Genomic DNA, 23,174 nt, shown 5'->3' on the forward strand with positions numbered 1-23,174 from the left:
CATGAATTGTTAACATTCTATTAGAAAGTGCTCACATAACGGTATGAGCTTTAGATTTCACTTTTTAAAGGAACCTGTTGAGCGTTTCTTGTCTCACTGAAAATTCATTCATTCATTCATTCATTGTCAAGGTGCCGCAGCCTAATCCAGCTGTCACTGGGTAAGAGGCAAAGTTCACCCTGGTCCACATAGAGGCACACAACCATCACCCGCTCATCAAAACATCATCAAGAGACAATCATTCACTCATTCACACTTAAAGGCAATTTAGGATCTCCTTTGGCCTCCTGCATGTTTTTGGACCATTGGAGGGAACCGAGGAACCTGGAGGAAACCCACGCAGATGCGAGGAACTCCACACAGAAAGCTCCCCTGTTGGAATCAAACCAGCTACCTTCTCGCTGTGAGGCGGAAGCACTAAACAACTCCACCTCCATCAATCCAACATTGAACGAACAAACTCTACAGGTGCAATCTCAGCGAGGTCTGATCAAGGTCGGAGAAGTAAATGACAACTTTGCCGGGCCCAAAGTAAAGTTGTGATGTCCTTACCTTGATCAAATGACAGAGCAGAGTTTTAGCTGATTCGGGACAAAGAGCTGCAAAGACAAGAAAAAGATAAACGTTAAAATGATTACGGCTTGTTAGGCGGCGGTTAAATCTTTAATACCAGGTCGATCCCAGATAATGGGGACAAATAACATGAATTAAACTTATCAATAAAGATGAACATTTTGTTGGTCTCCATATTACTGTCTAGATTTATTCAACCTTTTGTTGGGAATTGAGCTATTTAGATCATTTACCTCCAGCATTATCATAATAATAATAATAATAATAATCATAACCCTGTAAAAATACAATACTAGCGAAGATCCTGCGATCAGAATCTTAGCAAAGTTAAAATAGATACTGTCATTTCTGGACTATTGAGCTCACCTGAATATAAGCCATACCGGCTAAAAATGACTAAATAAATATATACATATAGGGCATCCTTGTCTTTGAGCGAGAGGTGTCCACATTATATGATGAGATATTTACACTGAAAGCTGTCACACAGAATTTTTTTTTTAAATTTTAACTAAATACACATCCACAAATACATAGAGGAAATGCTTTTTTTCCCCAAACAGCGCCTGTAACATGGCTGATGAAAAAAGATTAATCATAAATAATTTCAGTAATTTCACTGCTCCAATGTGATAAGAGTACATGTTTTTGGCGCCATGAAGTTCAGTAGCCAAAAACTAAAATAAAATAAATTAATTAATTTGTCGATTAAAAAAAAAAAAAAAAAAAATCGATAAATTTGTCGCATCATTATTTAAGCTGCAGTGTTCAAAGTGTGTGAAAACAATAGCGGCTTATAGTCTGGAAATTACAGTAAGTGTCATTGAGCATGAAAAGAAAATGACATGGGGAAATAATAAAAAGTAATAAAAATAATGGATATATTTATTTGACACATTCCATCAAAGTGAGAAATGGGTGAGATGAGAATTTAAGGAGGCAGTCTGCACTGCAAAAATTCCCAACAGTCTTGTTCTAGACAAGAACCCTGGGAGCTCAGTTTGCAGACCTGAAGTACTTGCTCATCACTGACACATCCTGAAATGATAATTGGACACGACCCGGCCTGAACCTCACGCTCTTTTTGGAGGCCATATGTTTGCGCGCTAAGCGGCGCGTGTGAGTCCTGAAATCAGGCCTAATCCCAGCAGTATTAACACCACAGTCTATAGTCTGGTGCCGGATTATCCTGCAGCGCAGCATCACCGATGGCACAATAGCCCACATCCACTTGCTGAGGCACAGACATGCTGCACAACGTTGGAGGGCCGGGAGTGTGTGCGCTGTCCAACTGGGGATATAATCAAGGGGAATAGTTCTTTATAAACTTCATGCTTTATGGTATGATTTAGATGGATTTTTTTTCAAATCCTCGATTATCACAGTGATGGTTTTTCAAGTTCACCAAAAAACGACCCAAGGGTCAATGGGGAAAATTGAAAAGACATGAATAGAATTAATTCTAAATAGAGGACTGTCTATTCATTTATTCATTATCTATACCGCTCATCCTGCGCTGAAGTTTTGGGGCTGCTGGAGTCGATCCCGGTTGTCATCGGGCAGCGATATAGATTAAAAAGGACATAAACAACAACACTAGAAGGATTAAGAGAGATAAACTGCTACGTGAGGATAGGAGTAACTGTTGCCGGTAGTAACCAGAGGTACAGATGGAACTCCGGCAAGCCAGAGTTGTGTCCTGTCTAGACTGCAGTCTGATAGCCCTGGGCACCGATAATGAATAAAAAAAAAAATGCATCTGGTGTGTGTGTGTATGTCTATAATACATAAAATTACATGTGTGTATATATAAATATATACACACACACACACACCATTTTAGTTTTTTTTTTAATTTGTTTTAAAAGAATATATTATATATAATAGATTATAAACACAAACACAAACACATGTATATGTAAATTATACACACACAGACAAAAGTATACAAGAGACTAGTAGGTGATTACATGAAAATATTCACAAAGACTTGTCGGATTCAAGACATGAGATATTTCCCCCCTAAGGGAATCAAACTCTCCTTCGGTCGCTATTCCATGTGGAAAGTCATCTGTTGGAGCAGCGACACCCGGCACCCGGGAGTATTTTTGTCCCAGGGCGGTCTGAACCCCCCCCACCCCACCCCGCGCACGCCAAGCGCACACACACACACACACACACACACACACTCACCCAGCTCATATGTGCCATAACACCCCTTTATAAGTCAACCGGTCACTCAAGGAAGTGACAACTTGGCACAAAGTGGCACAAACTAGGCTTTTACCCCCTTCGGCCCCGAGCACGCATGACACCAACATTCACATTCAACGTGCCACTTCCTGGATAATCTGTGTGTGAATGACCTACACACAAAAACATGCACCCAGGAATGACAAAATTATGGGATAGCAGTGGGAATACGGCTTGAATGAGAGCACGCTGTCCGCATAGATTAATGTTATGGATGTCGGTTGGCTGTCAAAGTAAACACACCAATCCAGATGAATTAATTTGCATCATTAACTTGATGAAAAGTGTTTATGCAATTAATGCATGCGCAGTATCCAGTGACTCAAAGTCCCACAATTCCTCTCACCAGCGCAGATTCTGCTGGCAGAACCAGTTCCATGAAGCAGAACAACTCAACAACCCATCGGCCTTCTCGACAGGGAGTTTTAGCACAAAGAATCCAAGACAGGACAACCGCACGGCCGGAAGTAGTTGTTGTACTCTGCAGGAAATAGTTTTCCTTTCACTTCCTGCTTGAAGTACCGCACCAAAGCCAAGTAGACATTGGTTGGGTAGTCTCCTGAACGTCAGGGCTTCGAATGTAAACAAGTAAGTCTATCTCTGCAGTTGTATGAAAGATGGCCGCGTTAATATGGAGATTTGTTAATAAATAGTTGTTTATTTTTATTCTCCAATTATGTGTCACTTTATGAGTTATTTTTGCCTGTGCAAAATGCAACACAATTAATAATGAATGGGTATGAACTGTGATTAATTAATTAATCTGTACTGATCGTGTGATTAATCAGATTAAAAATGTAATCGTACGACAGCCAGATTTTTTTCTTTTCAATTAACGATACTTAATTTGGGTTTGTTTTCCGGGAACTTTTTTTTCATGGGTACATTTTTGCAGAATGTATCGGTGGTAGCCAAGAAGGCTAGCTATCCATCCATGGCCCAACATACAGTAAGGAGATGGAAAAAGTGACAACAACAGCAATAACATTAGACAATAAAAATTAGTGAGATGTGATAAAAGTAACCGATTGTTGAAAATATATCTGTATATTGAGGGGACAAGATAGTGGCAGAGGCGGTTTGACATTTAAGGTCAGAACACAGATTGTTGTTACAACAGCAAGCGCAGCAGGACGAACATCTGATGACGCCAATGTTTGTGGCGACACGTCTGACCGCTGACCAATCAGATCTTAGAGCGCCGTTTGAACGGATTACATGAAGCCGGTTCTCTGGTGCTCCACTTCTCTGCAGCTGTTACCGAAAACGCACGCGGACCGAGGGGAGGAGGCGGATTCATGTGGTTCAGGTGAACGTGATCCTGAACCCACCAGCCCTGTTTGGTGATCAACGTTTCCACTCAGCAGCTACAAGCCACTTAATGCTTCTTTACCCTCAAATCCATAATCCATGTAAATTAATCGAGCCATGCAAACGCCGGGGGATGGAGTTTTCTTTTTGTCCTTCATCTGGGGAATTTTTTTTCCAGTGTTTGTTCACATGTTTGCAAACTCACGTGGCTGAGAAATGACCCGGAGGTCATTATGAAATCCAGAAAACAAAGATAAAAATATCTTAGTGTTATTATAATTATCATGTGTATTTAACTGAAAATTTTAATTAACAAAAAAAAAAAATTGGTCTAATTTGACACCCGTTCCCCTCGCTCAAGGGAAGTGGCGTGACAGGGGATTTTTCCAAGCTCCTCAAAAAATACAGTATTCTCTGCTTTTTTGTTTTGGTTGAGTTCCACCCTTCGTCAATGAGGGTCCACAACACAAATGCATTATATGCCGATACATCAAGAATGTTGAAAAATACAACCATTGGCCATCTCCTGGTCATTCACTGGCAAGTGTAGGTGGCGGTAAGTTTATCCAAGTTGTCTTCTCTTCCTATGTTTTTGCTAGAGTCAAGGATAATCCTGTCCTTCATCTGCAAGATTTCAGCAAGCAGCTCAAGTTTATTTTTCTTCACAGTGCCCACCATTGTAAGTTTACTCCTGAGAAGCTCTTGTCCAAGGTCATAGCTGGTGAAATAATTGTCACAAGGGATATCGTGAGCCTGAAGTCCAGCAGTCATATAGTGCACTACATGTTTTTCTTGGTTTTACTCAGGGATGACACTCACACCCTTGCCTGTATAAATCTGCAGATTCGAGGCATGGCTGGTCTTTGCATCACAAGCGGCGTAGATTTTTTTTTGCCACTTAAATTTTTCAGAGGGAGCAGCTTCATCACTGATGACCTCCTCATCAGACTCATAAGAAGTGTCTTGTTTCTTCTGGGTGATATTCTACATTGTCCATATCATTATACTGCTCTGTATCCTCTCCCTCATTTTCTCCGATAATATTATCCAGAACTACATCCACGGTAAATCTTCTTGTCAGTTTTGCAAGCTGCAAATTGGAGATGTGCACTCTGCGAGTCACCGACACTATACTGAATTGACCTAACATGTCTGGATGCATCTTGTTTGTTTGTTTGTTTGTTGTTTAAGTGGGTATTTGCAGAGGACACTGACAGTGCACTTGTGATATCAGCTTTGGCTGCCATTATTGCTTGATAATCTTTTTTGTCAAACGGGTCACCAGCGACCCCAACAATACTAATGTCCTAATTTTAACCAGAGCATTTTAAAATATAGGCTTTTTTAAAAGCCTATATTTTAGGTTTTAAGCCAATAAATTGTTCAAATTTTGTTGATATACACCGTTTTGACAAAGTAAAAAACTTTTGATGCAATACATATATTTTTGTGGTTCTTTATATACATTTAAAACCATAAACGGGTCGCTGCTGACCCCAACATAGGACGAAGGTTAGATCACATTTTCAGGTCATTTGTCGTTTAATGTGCATACTCTTTTTTTTTAACTTTCAACTTTTTTTGCTTTCAGTATTTCAACTATATTCGAGCTTGGATAATCTTCCCAGGTCGAGCCACTGATTTCAAATCTTATATTTATTTTTTTATAATAATAATTATTATTAGGGGTCCTGGAAGCGGCCACCTGTTGCGCTTCTACGATTCACAAAGTTAAACCGTTCGAGACTGAAGAGCAGTCGAGCTTTGTTACCGTAATTTTTAGAGTAACGGGGCAAAATAAAAAATAAAATTAAAAAAAAGCTTTTTTCCCCCCTCCGTGATCCGAGCAGTTTCAAACATTCCTGCCGGCCGCTCGGTCGTGCTCTCACGCACAGGAGACACTTACGTTACACCGGAGACTCCATTCCATCCATTTGCGGTGCACCCGGTTTTTTAAGATCTCTATATCCGCTTGATATGAAAGAGTTTTTTTTCTTCTTTTTTTGTCCTTCACTTGCCGGTGAGTCGTCAAAGTCGCAGCGCTGCTTGGCGTCTGAAGACCGGCGTGCGTCTGAGCTTCCAGCCCTGCGGCGCGGATCACCGTCAAGTGAGACGGCGTGACCAAAAGTTAACTTCCGCCTAGCGCTTCCACCAAAATAAAAGCACACTCCTGGCGAACTTTAAAAATAAAATAAAATAAAATAAAATAAAATAAAATAAAATAAAATAAAATAAAATAAAAGTAAATTAAATAAAACTAAGATTCCCAAAAATATATTATTTAATATAATATTTATTTAATATGTAATTATTTAAATATGTATTTTCAACTTCTCTAATTTTATCTCTTTTATTGAATACATTTTTCCATTATTGGTTTTGAGATCAGTAAGATTACAATCATTTCATGTTTAGCTCAAAAACTCTAAAAGTTAGAGTACAGATATCAAGAGGGTTTAGAAAAAGCTAGCAATTTTAGAAAAAAGTCAGGAAAATAACCTTTTTTTTTTATTAAAAAGATGCAAGCAAAACAAACAAACCATCAAGAAACACATCATGTAAAAATATATGTTGAGTTTGAAAATACTTTGATGCTCTGGACTCTCACTACTTGATAGCCACTCCATGCTATTTTATTTTGCAATTTTGGTTTTATGTGTCCTGATATTTTTGTTGACGTACAGAAATTACAATCACAATATGTAGCATTACCAGTTGTCTCTTTTCTTTTTTTTAAAGTCATTGTAAGTAAAAAATCAATAACTTAAAAGGGGAAAAAAATCCTGAGTGAATTAGCTGACACCCCAGGACCTCCTTCTTTCAGTATCCACTTAAAGGTCAAGACCAGACAGTTGGAACCGGTTCTGAGACAGAACCTTGGACTCTGACTTGGAGACCCTGACAAAAATCCCAAATGTCAGACGCCACATGGTGAGGAGGCCTGTATTGTCTGTAAAAAGCAACAAAGAGATCCTGAGGTTCCCACCCAAAACCGGGCTTTCTCCTCCAGGTGGCTGCGTGTGGAAACCCGGTCCCGTAGGGCTGGTGGAAGTCGCTCTGAGAGAACTAGGCCCCAGAACGAGCCAGACAATCTCTGTTTACAAATGTTGTGAGAACCGAGTACCCATTCTTGGCACAACTTGTCTTGTGGGTCTCAGGCTAAACCATGTAAAGCAGGGGCAGGCCACATTTCTTATTTAATTTTTATGCGTGGGCCAACTAAATATCATGTAAATTGAAAAAAAATAAAATTACAATTTTAATATTTACATTTTTTGGCATTTAGTTTCAACTTTAAAATCATTAATGATCATATAAATGTATTGACATTATTTCGTATATAATCATCCATACAAAATTAAACAAATGGGGAAAAAATAAGGAGTTTCTTGATTCAATATTGATTGAAAATACTTATCAAAATATTAAACGAAAATAGTTTGGCAGGATGGATAAAAAAGCAAAATGGGCCCGTGGGCCGTAAAATGCCCAGGTCTGACATAAGGACTGCACTTTGTCCTGGAGATCAGGGACCATGGAACAAAATATTTACAAAAAGCTAAAAAGACACAATTGGGATGAGTGAGATTCAATCAATAATCGGATAAATTCTGCAGAATCTTGAGAGAAAAATCAATCGTAAACGATCACGAACGTATGACCTGGAGTTTTATTTTGAAAGTGTATTTCCTATACAGCGATTTCTTATTGTCGTTTCCTTTACTCAGCTTTACAAAAACGAAGAGCTTGCAGGACCTCAGCGTTATTTCTGTTGAATGTCATTACTGAGTCAAATGTCAACCAGAATTTCAAAGAATCTTCACATGAAAACAATCAGTTCCAAATTTTATGAATCAAATATTCAGTAACCTTGTTGAAAGCCTGATGTGGATGTTTCGTTCTAAGTGTTTTCTTTTTGGCGGTCTGAGGGAGTAACTAAGTACATTTATTTTGTAAAATAAACTTGAAATGCTTATTTTCATATAGATATCAAATGTTTGCTACTTACTATTGAGATTAAAATCTATAGTCTGTTGATATCAATGTCCTTTAAAATGGTTGTGATAAACTGAAAGATTAAATTTATTTGACTCTTTAAACTCCTCTTTGGTCGGTTGAAAAGTAAATTCTACCTTTCTAGAGAAACAAGCTTCTCACATGACATGCGCGTCAGAGTTTGACAGATTTACAGGAGGCCAAATGACCTTTGACCTTTAACATCTACAGGAAATACAAACATAAATGCAGCAAAAGTACACATCCCAAAACATTCACTGTATATATAAATATACTCTTTCACTCAATAAATACATTCCTTGTTTTTTTTTGTAAATGCCCTTCACTTCACTTTTTGTTTGACTTGTGGTTCGTCGAATATGGAAGCCTTTAGCGCCATTGTGTGGGCAAATGTGGAAATACAATAGACGATAAATAAAAAAATTGGTACAAATTGAATATGTAAAAATCTTTTTAAAAATATTTCTCACCATTAATATTGAAAACAAACTAGCATTTGTATTATTATTCTTACCATATTTTTTATTTCAAATTGTCTTGCGGCAAGAGGGTAAAGACTTTAATGACTTATACCATGTGATTAAAAACCCCAATCCAGAGCAGAAGTATATTAAGTTATTCCTGCTGTTTAGGTTAATGTAGCCCATTTTCTAAAATATATTTATAAAAGAGAATAAAGGATTATTGAGGCTCGCAATGTTCACCGATTATATTCAACCAAGCTCTAAAATTAGTGTAAAAATGTGTATGTGTGTGTGTGTGTGTGTGTGTGTGTCTCCATCAGGCATGCAGCAGATGTCCAGGAATAATGGATGACGTTCAGTGTCGCTACTTTATTATGAAGGTGGTCATTAGTTTTATTGCGAAAGAGTTACTGGCCTGTTGATCCTCGCTCAGCTCATATAATCCTAATTATCTGTGTGACCGAGTTTATAAAAATAAACCGCCGCGGCACCGTCACCCACTTCCGGGTGATGTGACGTCATACAGATGACGCTCATTCATAACAATTTGAAAATTCTAATAACTGTATTTTTATATTTGTGTTTACTTTAAATGCAATAAACGATAAACGCAATTTATCTCTGTGTGTTTACAAGAGCACGACAGATCGCTCCAATCGCATATCTCACTTTACTGTTTTTTTATGCTTTATTTATTCTTATATTGTGTTGTTGCATTTTTACTTTTCTCTTTTGTTTTGTTTCTTACACCATCAAGCAGCATTCCAGTTTCAGATCCTGAAATGCAATGACAATAAGATCTATTTTATTCTATTCTCTATTCTAAAAATGTAATACCTCATAGTTTTATGTTTACTGTTTAGTGTAACAGTGCACTTTACTGTTAATTCGCACTCTATTATTGTTATTTGGTTAATTTGATGTCACCGTGGGATTGTGAGAAACGTCTCCTTGATTTCTCTATATGTCCAGTACATATGGAGAAATTGACAATAAGGCTGAACGACTTTGACTAATTCGCTCCTTTAAAACATTTCACATATAAATTGAGGAATAAAAATTCAAGTATAAAAATCTTGTCGATTTTGCAGTTTCTTATTAGTACTTCTACTGGAGTAATCCTACACTATAAATGGAAATATTAAATTAAGATTTAGGACGTACTGCTGACTTCTGGATCCACAAGGAAACCAGCAGCTGAGAAAAAAGAAAAAGGAGAGAAACACAATTCATATTTTCAGATTAACATGGCTGGCGTGTATGTGGGTGTGGGTTTTGACACACACTTGGCAACCCGGACGGATGCTTTAACGTCAACTTTAAAAGTTCACTTTAATTTTCTCTGTCACCAACAGAGTGTTAGTGAATCACCTTTTATGCATCGGAACACATCTGTGTTCACGTCGTGACTCCACCAGGAAAAGACAAAGAATCCACCCCACCCCACCCCACCACACACACACACACACACACTCACACACACACACACACACTCACACACTCACACACACACAGCTGATAAGTATTCAGACCTTGTCTAGACTGCATCAGTAAATTTTGCACCCCTTTCTTTCTGTCTCTCTCTCTCTCTCTCTCCCTCTCCCTCCCTCCTTCTTCTCCCCCCTGTCTGCATCGCTGCCTCGGGATCTCCAACCTCCAGAAAAGGAGAGAGCGCAGAGGGAAACCCCGCTCAGCTCACCTCTGATCCGCAACATAAGCCAGGTAAAAAAAAAAAAACTGTTCTTTTTTTTTAATTCACCTATCTACTGTTTTAACCCAAATCTGCACGTCATAAGTGATCATCACATTTGCAAAAATTGATGTTTGTCCTAATGAGAAGCCTTGCTCTCAGGTCGTCAAGGTAACTGCTGGTGGGGATTTCCAGGATGCATGTAAGACGACGCTCGTTGCAGGATTTTTGTCTGATATCTATTTACTACGAAGATATTAACTTGTGATTTATTGGGACGGGAAGTTTCCCCGATGACAGCTGTTACATAAATCCCTCCCTGCGAACTGAGGGGGAATACTAACTAGTTGGGTGGGTTCACCGCAAAGCCACCCCCGGGGTTTTAAAAACCCTGCCAATTCTTCTTTTTTTCAAATGATGTTGTAATGATCTAAAATAACAGATTTAGGCTGAGTTACTCTCCGGACCCGTTGCTTTAAGACTCGCAGGAGACAAACTGAAACACTGGGCTTTAATTACAGAGGGTGCTGGGTTTGTTGATGTAATACTAGGTTTGGCCACAAGAGGGCGCTATTTTGTATATCTATCTATCTATCTATCTATCTATCTATCTATCTATCTATCTATCTATCTATCTATCTATCTATCTATCTATCTATCTATCTATCTATCTAGTGATTCATTTATTTAATTATTTTTTTCCTAATTTATTTTTTTATTTTTCCTAAAGGATTTTGTATGTCTGAAAAGCAGAAGGTGATTTCTTCTTGCATGCACACGGTGGATTTTTGTTTTGGTGCTGTCAGCCCAGATGTTTCATCATCTCAAACTGCTTTTTACTTGCAGATTTTCCTGAAAACAAAAGGTCACAGATGTGCTTTGACGCACCTTTACAACCTCCATGAGGGATTTGCCGTCAGTAGTGCAAATTCAAATTTGTGTTTTGATCTCTGGTAACTTGAAAATTATGCCACGAGAGTGTTTTGGCTACCTCTTACGTGTGTTTCTGGCATACACACTCACACACACACATACATCTGGGGTTAATGTTGCCATGGTAAAAGGTCTCAGCTTATACTATGCTTTACACTAGATCACATTCACCTGCTCACACTCCGATGCGAGGTGCCAACCAGCAACCAGCAAAGGATACTGCAACAGGAAGGCAGGGAATCAAACCGGCAACCATACGATTGGAGGAACACCCGTTCTCAGCTTAGGGTCTATGAGGTCGATGTGATGCTCTGATAAAGATTGCCGTGTTTACGTTTATACAACCTCTATCTGACTCCACTATTATCAGTTTCAAAGTTGGAGTAAAAAGAAAAGATCGGAACGAGGAGATTACTGAGTAGAGCGGGCGAGGCAGATGTGTCTGACAGAGAAACATTTGGGTTCAGCCTGATTTACATCAGCGGGCGAGGAGCATAAGTAAGGGTATAGATGGAGAGGATGGAAGACGGTTTTGAACAATCAGAAATGTGAGAATTCTTCAGATGATTGGGAGCCGCTGGAGGCTGTGCTGCTCTGGGCTCCCATCGCACAAAATGCTCATGTTTCGCCCTGCACCTTGTGCTGCACTGTACACTTATAAATGATATCCTCTTTTTCTATAAGACAGTTTCATGCATTAGTTAGCCTGAACTGGTTGCAATGGGCCAGTCCCAAGTGGATTTGGTCAATGTTGCTATTACGGCAAATAATGGTTGGACATAATCTGCGACCTGCGGGGCATAGCCCTCCCTGGCTATGCTTATGACATGAATAGCAAGCAAGGCTTCATGAACCCAGCGTTTTTCACTGACAAGAAGAGTAGATTAAAACAATTAATCTTAGCCTTCAAATATTAATGGCTGGTGCTCGGGGGGATTATTTTTTTCTCAAATCCAGTACTGAGCAAGATCGAGCTTTAACAAGCTGTGGCTTTGTTGGTAGAGCGAGCATTGGCAGTTCGACCCCTGGCTCCTTCTGACCGATTGCCGAAGTGTCCTTGATCAAGACCCCACCTCAACCCCCTGTTGCTCCCTGTGGTCTGGTCAGCGCCTCGCATGGCAACTTTGCTGCCATTGGTGTGTGAGTGAATGGCTGAATGTGTAAAGCTTACAATTGGAAACCACTTACTAAAACTGGAATTGCGGTTATATTAGATTATCTATTAATGCTTTATCTATACCACTTATCCTGCCCTTAGGGTTGCATGGGTGCAAGGGCCAATCCTAACTGTGATTGGGCGTTGAGACAGGGTTCGCCGATCCATCACAGGGACACTCATAGTGACATACAACCAAACACAATTATCTGCGGGTGCAACTTTTGCAACGTTAAATAGGTAAATCAACAGGTGGTTAGACAAGTGTCACAATTTAGGTTTGTCTTGTCAAAATTACACAGCAGTACGGCTTGTGACCAATTGGTCGTAAATTAAACACAAAAATGCACTAGATTCATAAGCTACAGGGAAGGGAAGACGTAACAGGGAAGTTACATCTTGGTACATCACTAGCAATCCCTTGTTGTTTGCGGGGGGTTACGTTCCAGAACCAGCCAAGATAAACAACAATCTACACAGTAGCAACCATATATTGATTTTATTATTTATAAATATTTTAAAGCTTTTTGCAGCAAGCACACGATGATGTGAAATGGAGAAAACAAGGTGCTAAACGCATGCTATGCTTAGGATATGCAGAAAAGTATGCTACCTTCACTGAGGCAATCAGAGGCCAGGATACAGAACATCATGCTCTGGCTGGTCAGCACCCTAGAAAATTCTTATTTTGCCCTAAAAACAATTGAAATAATATGTAAAAGTACATTTATACCACATATCCACAGTATCATCCGTGATATAAAATCACAGTTAAAGATGAACCACAATATGGCAAGGGATGACTGAAGAGGGAAGTGACGCCCTTCTTTGGCCTGACCAGATTACGTAATGATGAAAGCACGTACGTGCACAGCCTCCCGGAACCCACGGGGAATACATTGAAGTGCCTGTTTGTTTTTTTTTGTTTTTTAAAAAAGGACTTCACATGAGAGTCTATGAGAGAACTTGATGTCAACCTGACTGAAAATTGCCCCCAAAAAGGGGCGGCTCCCAACAGAGGGACACTGCGAGCTGATTGGATGTCACATTCAGGGGCAGCTTCAACGGTCACAACTGCTGTAACAGAGATAGAATGGGATTTAAAAAATTCCCTCTTTTTCTGTAGTTTGGTGGTACATTCAAGGTTTGAACTTTTCAATTACTTGAAAAGAAAATAGGCATTTTTTTCTCTCTGTTTTGCAAAGGAATATGGACCTGCACCACTAGATGTGACCAGAATTGCCGCATTGTGTTCTCTAAAACATGAATTCATTTATTTCTCATTTGAACAAAGTTGTTTTTGGTGCTTTGCCAGCGGGGAGGGAATGGGTATTATTAATCACTATCTTTTCACCAATTAGTATTTGCCTTCGGTCTGCTCAGAATGAAAAAATAGGGTGAGCTTTACAGTTTGGCAGACCGATCTTCTCCAATCGGTCTAATGCGCTGTTCTGTGCCAGAGCAGGCATATCAATATCAGAAATGCACTCCCTCTGGATCCATATCAAACGGTTATTTGCAAAGTCATTCCTCTTTGTCAAATGAGAAATCCCAGCTCGGTTCCTAATAGTTTTTTGTTTTGCTCAGCTTTAAGCTACTTAGCAATAGCAGGGATCCTTCTTTTTTTTTTTTTGTCCATTAAATATGAAAGTGTTAGTTTATTCAGAGCGGAGGGGGGCATTGCTCTTGCATTAGTTGATCGTTATTGGCTTTTCCATCCTTGCTTTAAAACACTGAGTTTGTTTGTCAATCAGACAACAAATACTATTTTTGCCAGCTGATTTTTTATTTAAAATATTTATGAAGTGATTTGGGTTTTCCTCCCTGTGATTTTCATTCTTTTGGCAATTCTAGACATCAATTAGATAAAGTAGATCTCACTGCACATAGCTGCATATGCCAAATGGGAAAATCTTCCTCATAATACGCCTACATCACAATATAGTTTGTGTAGTTTCACTTCACAGAGGTGTTTTCCATCTGGTGTTTATCAGTTACCACTATAAATGTATACACAAAATATCCTGGAGAAGGAGAAAAACGTAATAAGAATGAAGAGGAAAAAAGGAAGGGAAGCCAGATTACACTTGGTCTTCTTTACCATTTGTGTCAAAAAAAAACGAGGTGAGAGGAGTTTATATCATTGTCTGTTTTCCTCAATGCTTTATTTAGCGATAGCAACCAAATCATTATTATTATATTTTTTTTTTATATCTGTTGCTTATGTTGCTTCCCAAAAATGACAGAATGCATCAGCGGTTATTCCATTACACAAGGAGTGAGATATGTTAGTAAAACCTCAGGTTGTGACGTGTGTTTGCGATTCACACTTGTCTGGGCGACTGACTGCCTGGTTGACCGGCTGACTGATTATATCTGATGTAATCCTCTGCCATCAGCTTTATACCGCAATGTCAAAGTACGCCAAATGGATTAGGGATCCCTCCCCATTCCCTGCCTGGGTGTGTTGGAGTGTGTAGACACATACTGCTTTCCTCTGACTGCAGATCAAACTGGTGTTTCTGTGATGTGAGTGGAGGGATTGAGGACGACTGCACTGGCCCACCTGAGTGGGTGTTCAGACGTTGCATATTTAATGAGGGAGTAGATTTATCATTCCTTACTATGCGATAGAAGACTATCATCCAGAAGGAACAGAAAGGTGTACAAGACAGTGGTGAGACCAGCGATGCTGTGTGGCCTAGAAACAGTTACAATGATGAAAAGACAGGAGGGAGAGCTAGAGATGAAGATGCTAAGGTTCTCTTTGGGAGAGAAGAAGAAGGATAGGATCAGGAATGAGTTTATCAGAGGAAACGCACATGTTAGATCAGGGGTGGGTAAACTACGGCCCGCGGACTGTTGGTCGTTTTGATCCGGCCCCCCAAAGATCGGTACAGAATTCATACTTGATGCGAATGATTGGATCAATGAATGTGGGAGCTCAAATAGGAGATTATTTCATTTTTGGAGCTACTTGAGAATTTTCCTGAGCTGAATGACACAGATTGGCTTTGTGCTTTAGTCTTTACTGTGGACTATGCTGACACACATGAATGAGCTGGACGTGAAACTACAAGGGAAAAACTGGTTTGTGCATGAAATGCAAGCAAAAGTTAGGGCCTTCAAAACCAAACTGGTTTTATTTTCAAAGCAAATGACAGACAAGTCTGATATGTACTGATAACAAATGCATTTTTTTTTTATATGTATCATATCTTGTGGCGACCTGGCCCGTTGCTGTGTTGCCCATCCCTGCGTTAGATGTTCTAGGGAGACGGTCAGAGAAGCCAGACTGGGATGGTTGGATCATGTACAGAGGAGGGATAGTGAATGTATTGGTAGACAGATGCTGGAATTGGAGCTGCCAGGCAGGAAGTCTACAGGAGGACCAAAGAGAAGATTTATAGACGTCATGAGAGAGGATATGAAGGTAGTTTGTGTGAGAGAGGAGGTTACAGAGAATAGTTAGATTGAAAGGTTGACTCGCTGTGGCGACCTCTGAAGGAAAAAGCAAAAATAAGAAAAAGATTTATAATTCTTCCTATTCCGCTTTGGACCTTTGGGTTATATTTGTGATTTTACCGGCAGATGTGATTTCTGTTCTCACCTCGCATCTGCCCTCAGGACGTGTTGCCAATGTAGTTCACGCTAAACTACCTACTGCCACCTTATTGGTCAATTGCGCCAGGGCCATCTATCAATGAGATTTCCATTCCTCTTCCTTGCATGTGTCAGCATTCAACTTGGAACCTAAGAGGCTTCTGTAGATGAGAGGTGGAGGGAAAGTACGTGAAAGCAGCATAACGGAAGCGATGACGGTGCATTCAGTCTTCGCCCTCCATGGAGAATATTCACCTGCTAGTATTCACAAACTAAACCCAAAGATGTTCGTTTTTCACCGACAACAAATGGACAAGACTCCCTGAGTTGCTGTCTTCTGCCTGTGCATGAACATTTTCAGATTATTTGCAGAATCCATCAGTAGATGTCAGCGTCATCTTCGCATGAAATCATTTGTTTGGAATATTTTTTAGATTTATTGATGAAAGATGATTTATTTAGGCCAGGGGCGCCCAACACGTCGATCCCGATCAACTGGTTGATTGCAAAGCCAACACGGGTCGATCACGGAGCCCTGCATTTCAAAATAAACTCAACGTACATCAACGTAAAAAAAAAACAAAAAAAAAAGACCTCGAGTCACAGAATATGTGATGGTACAAGTAGTGTGGATAGATTGCATGTCATTAAATATAGCAGTTAGCCTATCATCCATCCCCACTGCACCATTGACACGCTTGATTGACATACAGTACAGCCAATCCGAGATCTCGATACGGACCACCTGATAGTTGACTGAGTCCAGTTTGTGCAAGACGTCATCAGAGTAAGGCAATGGCCAAAAATGTACACAATTATATTGTGCCATATATGTTCATGCTGTTATGCAAGGGAAACGATACATACACACGCACGCATGCACACGCAGGCGCGCGAACACACACATAAGTACTGCTGTTAGATCATTTGGACTTGGGCACCAAGGACTGCTTCATTTAAGTGTTTTTGCCCTGCTGTTGAGTTTTACCCTCTGCAGATGCGCATCCGTCACTTTATTATTCATATTCAATCACAGTCACATGATTATATCAGTTATTCATCACACAGAGAGAATAAGCGTTGTGTATTGGATATCTTACTGTTAATTTGAAGAGTAGCATTACAGTTTTGTACCTCCTGCATGAAAGGATAGAATCCAACCAGGGACCTTCTTGGTGTGAGGAGGAAGCGCTAACCACTGCGCCACCAAGCCATCCCTCAACCATGAAAAATCACAAAAAGAAAATGTTCCCTGATTCAACACCAAATATTCACATTTTTTAAACTTTAAAAAGGTTAACAACTTTACCCATCCTGACAAAACAAATGACACATGCTGAGAAATAACTAAAGCTAAAAATAATAATTGACCTTAAAAAGGGAGGAAAATATGAAAGATTTATTTTTCAACGTTAATTATTCTCACTGAGTTGGCCGATATAGGTTTTTTTTTTATCATTACACGAATCCCCAAGAGTTTCTCATGTCTAATCTTGGCCCATTTGAAATAAATGTCAATCAGAGTAAGAGCTTCAAAAAAACGACACCTGTCAATATTAATGTTGCTGCTTCAGCTGCATTTGTATTGACCGACATCCTGTCCGACAGCTTTTCCCCCCTCACTAGTTATGATTCAATCCAATTTAGTTGAATATGCTTCGCCATTGTGAAAATAAAAAGGTCAAATCAGCTCTTGGCTCTCATTCAGGATCCTAGACAGGCTGACTCAGCTGTGTAAATTAATGTCCATAAGTTCGGTTCTGTCAAAGTAATCAAAATAAATTCCATAAATGTATGAACTGTATGTTCATAATCACTTATGATTGGGTAATAATAATAAAAACCATTTGTTGATATTTAGCCTTTAAAAAAATTGCGACAATTCCAGACAAAAAGAACTGAGAAGTCATGTCTTGCATGTGTGTGTGTGTGTGTGTGTGTGTGTGTGTGTGTGTGTGTGTGTGTGTGTATGAACAGCTGCAGCAAAATGCGTGGGCATATGGAGAACCTATTGTGATCATTAGTTTGTCCAGGCTGGCACACACACACGCACACACACACACACACACACAAACACACACACACACACACACACACACACACACACACACACACCCTGCGGTGAGTGCTCTAACACTCTAAGAACATAAAAAGTACAAGGCACTGAAGGCATCACGTCATCAGGTCGAGGTCATCACTTAAATCCAAAGAACCAGAGTCGAGCAAAAACGTTCTGTAAAAAAGAAATAATTGGTGGTCTGTGTTTTAATGCTTAATAAGGTGACTTCACAGATGGCAAAGTTCTTAGAAAAAAATAAAAATAAATAACTGCATATAATTTACTTGCATAAAGAAACTCTGGATCTATTTCGTATCGCGCAAAAACTTGTTCACACCAGCACGTCATCTATCAAGAGGTGAACACATTCAATAAATCCTATTTTCAGTGATGTCGCTCTATCCTGTCAGCAGGAGGGGAGTTTCAACACATTTAAATGTACCTTTAAATGTGGTTTAAAAAGGGGGGGGGGAGTCCAGGGGTGTTCAAAGTGACAGAAAGACAATGTCCACACAAAAGAAGCGGTTGTTGCTGTCAAAGGTAAACAAAGGAGCATCTCTCAACACGCCGCCCACAGACTTTCAAACAGATGGGCCACGACAGGAGGGCCAGTCCTGCCTTCTACCACTCTCTGCACACATATGACACTGAAGTGACTGGTTTCCCCTGTGGGAACGCCTTGGCTGGTCGTTTTGAACTGAATTTGTCATCAATGGCTGAAAATGTTATCGTGTAGATCCAACGAACATGGTCCTCCATTCGTGCTTCGGTTAGACGCCCAAATTGGGCAGTAGGTTCATATGATGTGAATGAGAGGGTGAATGGTTGTTTGTCTCCAAATGCAGAACTGTTATTGCAGGCCGCCGTTCCAGGGTGAACCCCTCCTCTCACCAAATGACCCAAATGGGCTCCAAAGTTGCCCAAAGATTGTCGGGTGGGAGTCAGTGGATGGCTCTTCAGGAATAAATGTTGAAAAATCTCTCCCTCTTCCCTCTCTCCCCACCCTCATCCCCTATTAAATCTCTTACAGCATTATTAATTCATCTCCATTGAGAACATTACTTATTCCAGAGACCTCCCAAGATTAGAAACCCAGAGCTGGTTATGTCAAATGTGCATGATTAAGTGTTGGCAACATTTTTAAATTAACATTATAAAACAAATATCTGCCCAATGATGACGGGATTTAGGGTCTGTTGATGAGGAGTGACCTGCCTTTTCCCTCCCTGCCCTTTTCATATTTCACTGAAGTGCACAAAGACAGCATCGCTGCAGTAGCTGAATCAGGAGAGCCGTGCTAAATGGCAGGGTGGGTGAATGTGCACGGCATGTGCACGAGGCACATGTGCAGGATGTTTGTCAGACTTTTCACTGAAAGCATCTCCAGTGATGCATCTTTTACGCAGTTTTAGCTGTTATGGGTTACCTAATGCTCAAATCTTGTTTTTAAGTCTCAAAATCAAAACACTTTTAGAGACCTTACGTGAAATGAAAAAATATTAACCCTCCAAATATAGCTCTTTTTTTATTTGTATAAAAAAATATCAGAGAGATTACCTTAGAACCTGTAAAAAAAACATTAACCAGAATTAGCCAGATAGGTCATGAGTCACAAACTCCATGTGTTGTTTGGGGTCGCGCGGAGGTTGAATGTGCATGGTGCGCATGTAGCAGGCTGACATGATGCCGGATGTGCGTCAGGTTGCAGGACTCCTCCATCAGTGTGTAATGTATTATAGAAAGCATCTCTGTTCTCACACTAAGTCAACACATCTGTCACTGGGAAGCTGCCACTCCCTCACCTCCTCCTACATCCATCCTTCCCTGCCTCCATCACTCCCTCCTCGCCACCATCAACCACCCATCTGCCTCTCTCTACCACACACACAAACACACACACACACACACACACACACACACACACACACACACACACACACACACACACACACACACACACACACACACACACACAACTAGCCTGCCCAACCCTTCCCCCCATCACAACCGGCCTCTTCGTGCTGGAAAAACAGAAGTGGTACGTTCCCCCTAACTTACAGTAGTGGGATACTGAGGTGGACTGTACCATTCTGCATGCAGTCCGGGGGGGAGGGGGTCAGCAGGGAGGAGTGCTGCTGCAGAGATGGAGAGAGAGAGAGAAAGAGAGAGAGAGAGAGACACGCTATCTTTTGCTTTTCTAATCCCTTAGCTGTGTGTGTGTGTGTGTGTTAATGTGTGTCTTGTTGCCTGCGTAAAAAGTGACGGTCTTTACATTTTCAGTGCAGAAACTCCTCATCGGGATTTTAGGAGCCCTCATATATTTGCTGTGATATTGGGGACGCCTCTGATTGGATGTAAACTTCAGTTTCTGGTAAGATAAGTTTCCATAAAAATCAAATTTTAGCTGTTCATACATTATTTGTACTGCTCTTTCTGTATAACATACCAAATATGACAAAGGGGATTTTAGATTTGTTCCCAAAATATCAAGATCTTGTCATTTTGTTTTGTCACTAAATCACATCTTGTGAGCTTTGTTTTAAGAATTAAATATACCATCTTAATCCATATAACCATTAAAGTTATCTTATTTACTCTTCTTTTTTCCTCATATGACAGCTTTATTTTATTTTTATATAATCACAGATACACTGCACTATCAATGCGAGGTGTATAATATTCAACTTGAAACCCACCGTGCAGATTATAATAATTAACTTCCAAAAGTATCTATATTGGGACAATAAATAAAAGTCAATTGAAATGCAATGCAAAGCGTGACGCCTGCAGGACACGAGACGTCCCACGTCGAAAACTTCTGCTCCAATCACAGGGGAGCAGTTTACTGGCACACACATTAAAATAAAAGCAGCTGTTTGCTTTGGAAACATCATTCCATTAACGCAAGGAACGGTCTGGTATCTAAAAGGACGCTTGAAAGCCTTGGACAAACAGGTATTTATCGCAGCAGGATTAAACAATGAGTGCCTATACACACACACACAGATACACACACATCATATATTACATTCTGTCGCACATTGTGTTATTATGACTGTGTGTGATTTGTCTGAAGTGGGACATGCAACCAACACCTGATGCCACAGACCGTTGTTGTATTGTTTGGTTGTTGTTTCTGCAGTAAATCTTGTGTCGTACCGATCGCAGGCCCTAAATAACCCCCCGCTGCAATAATCTTTTTGTCCAGAACTTAAAAAAAATCACTTTGTTGACCTATTGTCATCATTTAGAAATGCAAAAGAAAACTGCAGCATAGCCGTAATGTCTATACTCTCTTATTTTATTATATTTTTTTCGAGCCACAACCAGAGAAATTTCTCAAAAAATTCAAGGTGCTAAAGTCGTGATGTGTGGGCTTACAACATTAATTAAATTAACCAGAACTGAATCGTGATTTTCTTATTTTGTCGTTCAGACTGCGGATGCAGTGATTCCCCGGGCTGTCGAAGCGTCAGCAGAAATGCATGCAGCTCAGGATAACCATCTGAGTGAGAATGTAATGGAAGTGAATGACAGAGTTTTGAATTTTATTTTTTCTAGTTTTAGTGCGGTAAAAGGATTACTATCAATTAAAAACAAAACAAAACCAGTCAAAATAAAAGATGAATATTGGTAAGACGTTGTTTGGTTTTGAACCAGCTGGTCTCAGATGGGATGGCGGCGCTGCACTGTGGGTTACTTCTGCTCCAATTTCATACACAAGACTGCACCCTTCTTAATGTGTGTGTGTGTGTGTGTGTGTGTGTGTGTGTGTGTGTGTGTGTGTGTGCGCGCGTGTGTGTGTCTTCCTGCTGTAGATAGAACACACTGCATTATTTATCTTGGCTAAATGACTGGGATGACTCTCCTGCTTCCTCTCCCTGCATCCATCACGGGATTGTTTTTATCTATCAGCTTGATTTATCTTGTTTAGTTTTTTGTTCTCTAATTCAGTACAAAAGTTGTTTTTATTTCAATTAGAAGTTTTAAAATTTGAATATATTTCCTGTAGCTTAGAACATTATTCGCGCTCTTCAGAATGATTAACAGAAACGCAATGTTCCCCAGACAGCTCCGAGCTCAACGCGGGCGGACGTCTGTCTCGACCGGTTGGAGATAGAGAAAGAGAGAAGGACAGAAACAGAAAGCGAGAGTGTGATGGAGAAGGATGCGGGTATGAGCGCGTACAACAAACATAACAGACATATTAAAAATAACCTTGTATTTTCAGCCGTGCACGTGAGGACTTCCGCTGATAAAAATAGAAGCCTCTTTCAAGTATGGCTGAACTACAAGTCCCTCTTGAAATTTAATTAAAAAAATTCAAGACAGCATATTAAAAAAAAAAAAGTATTTTAAATTTCATTTGCTGTTGGAAACTGATTAAAAAATTTAAAATGTTTGTATGTAAAGGATTATACTGGTTTGGAATATAAAGTATTTGTGAGATCCAAACGTGCATTTTTCACTTATTTGCAAAATTGAGGCTCCTGCTGTGTTCTGAGTGCGTAGGCTCGAGGCGGAGGAGTTCAGATAAGTTGTCGTCAGGTGTCAGGCAAGTGGGAGGTGTGATGCGCCCGATCAATTCATATGGAAAACAAAAATAAATCTGAAAGTTCCAGGTGTTCTTTTCACAGCGCTTCTCTCTTAGTCGTCGAACTGGTGCTAAGTTAATGTTAGGTATAATCTCATTCATATGAGACAATGTATCGCAATATTACCACTTTTTTTTCCCACTAATGCTATTTTGCGCTGTCACAGAAAACAGCCATCATGTTGTTATTATACATATACCAATATTGCATTATTAACTGAACTATTGCACTAAACTGAGCAAAAAAAAATGCTGCTACTCTCTATATTGAAATTACATATATTTATACACTTCAGTTTTCATGTCGCCAAATGTCTGTCATCTTTTCAAATGATCCAGCAGTTTTGTGCACTTTATACCTTACAGTTTAATGTTTACTTTTTAATGCAATTTTGCACTTTACTGTATAACTCACACTCTATTATTATTATTTGTTACTTTCGTGTCACCGTGGGATTGTGAGAAATGTCTTCTCGGAAGAAAGAAATTGGGAAGAAATTGTCAATAAAGGTAACTTTGAC

At 39.7% G+C, this 23,174-nt stretch overlaps 2 protein-coding genes across 5 annotated transcripts in view; one reads left to right on the plus strand and one right to left on the minus strand.

Annotated features, from left to right (window-relative positions):
- The window catches only part of mical2b (microtubule associated monooxygenase, calponin and LIM domain containing 2b), a 59,695-nt gene extending 53,458 nt beyond the window's left edge, over window positions 1–6,237 (minus strand). For both annotated transcript variants that reach the window (XM_086163006.1, XM_086163004.1), the window contains exons 1-2: window positions 6,044–6,237; window positions 553–599 (exon numbers count right to left, since the gene is read on the minus strand). The gene's annotated coding sequence lies outside the window, so the exon portion shown is untranslated. The remainder of the gene's footprint in view (window positions 1–552; window positions 600–6,043) is intronic.
- A 4,040-nt stretch (window positions 6,238–10,277) lies between these two features.
- LOC147225075 (synaptic vesicle glycoprotein 2B-like) overlaps window positions 10,278–23,174 on the plus strand; it is a 47,515-nt gene continuing 34,618 nt past the window's right edge. The window contains exon 1 of one of the 3 annotated variants that reach the window (XM_086163172.1): window positions 10,278–10,340. The gene's annotated coding sequence lies outside the window, so the exon portion shown is untranslated. Of the gene's footprint in view, window positions 10,341–20,239; window positions 20,431–20,966; window positions 21,015–23,174 lie in introns of those variants that run through there. The other 2 variants (XM_086163171.1, XM_086163173.1) reach the window with 2 other exon arrangements.

Source organism: Fistularia commersonii, chromosome 17, assembly GCF_037954325.1.
Source record: "Fistularia commersonii isolate RoL2024-O1a breed Wild chromosome 17, RoL_Fcom_v1.0, whole genome shotgun sequence".
NCBI classification, from domain to species: domain Eukaryota; kingdom Metazoa; phylum Chordata; class Actinopteri; order Syngnathiformes; family Fistulariidae; genus Fistularia; species Fistularia commersonii.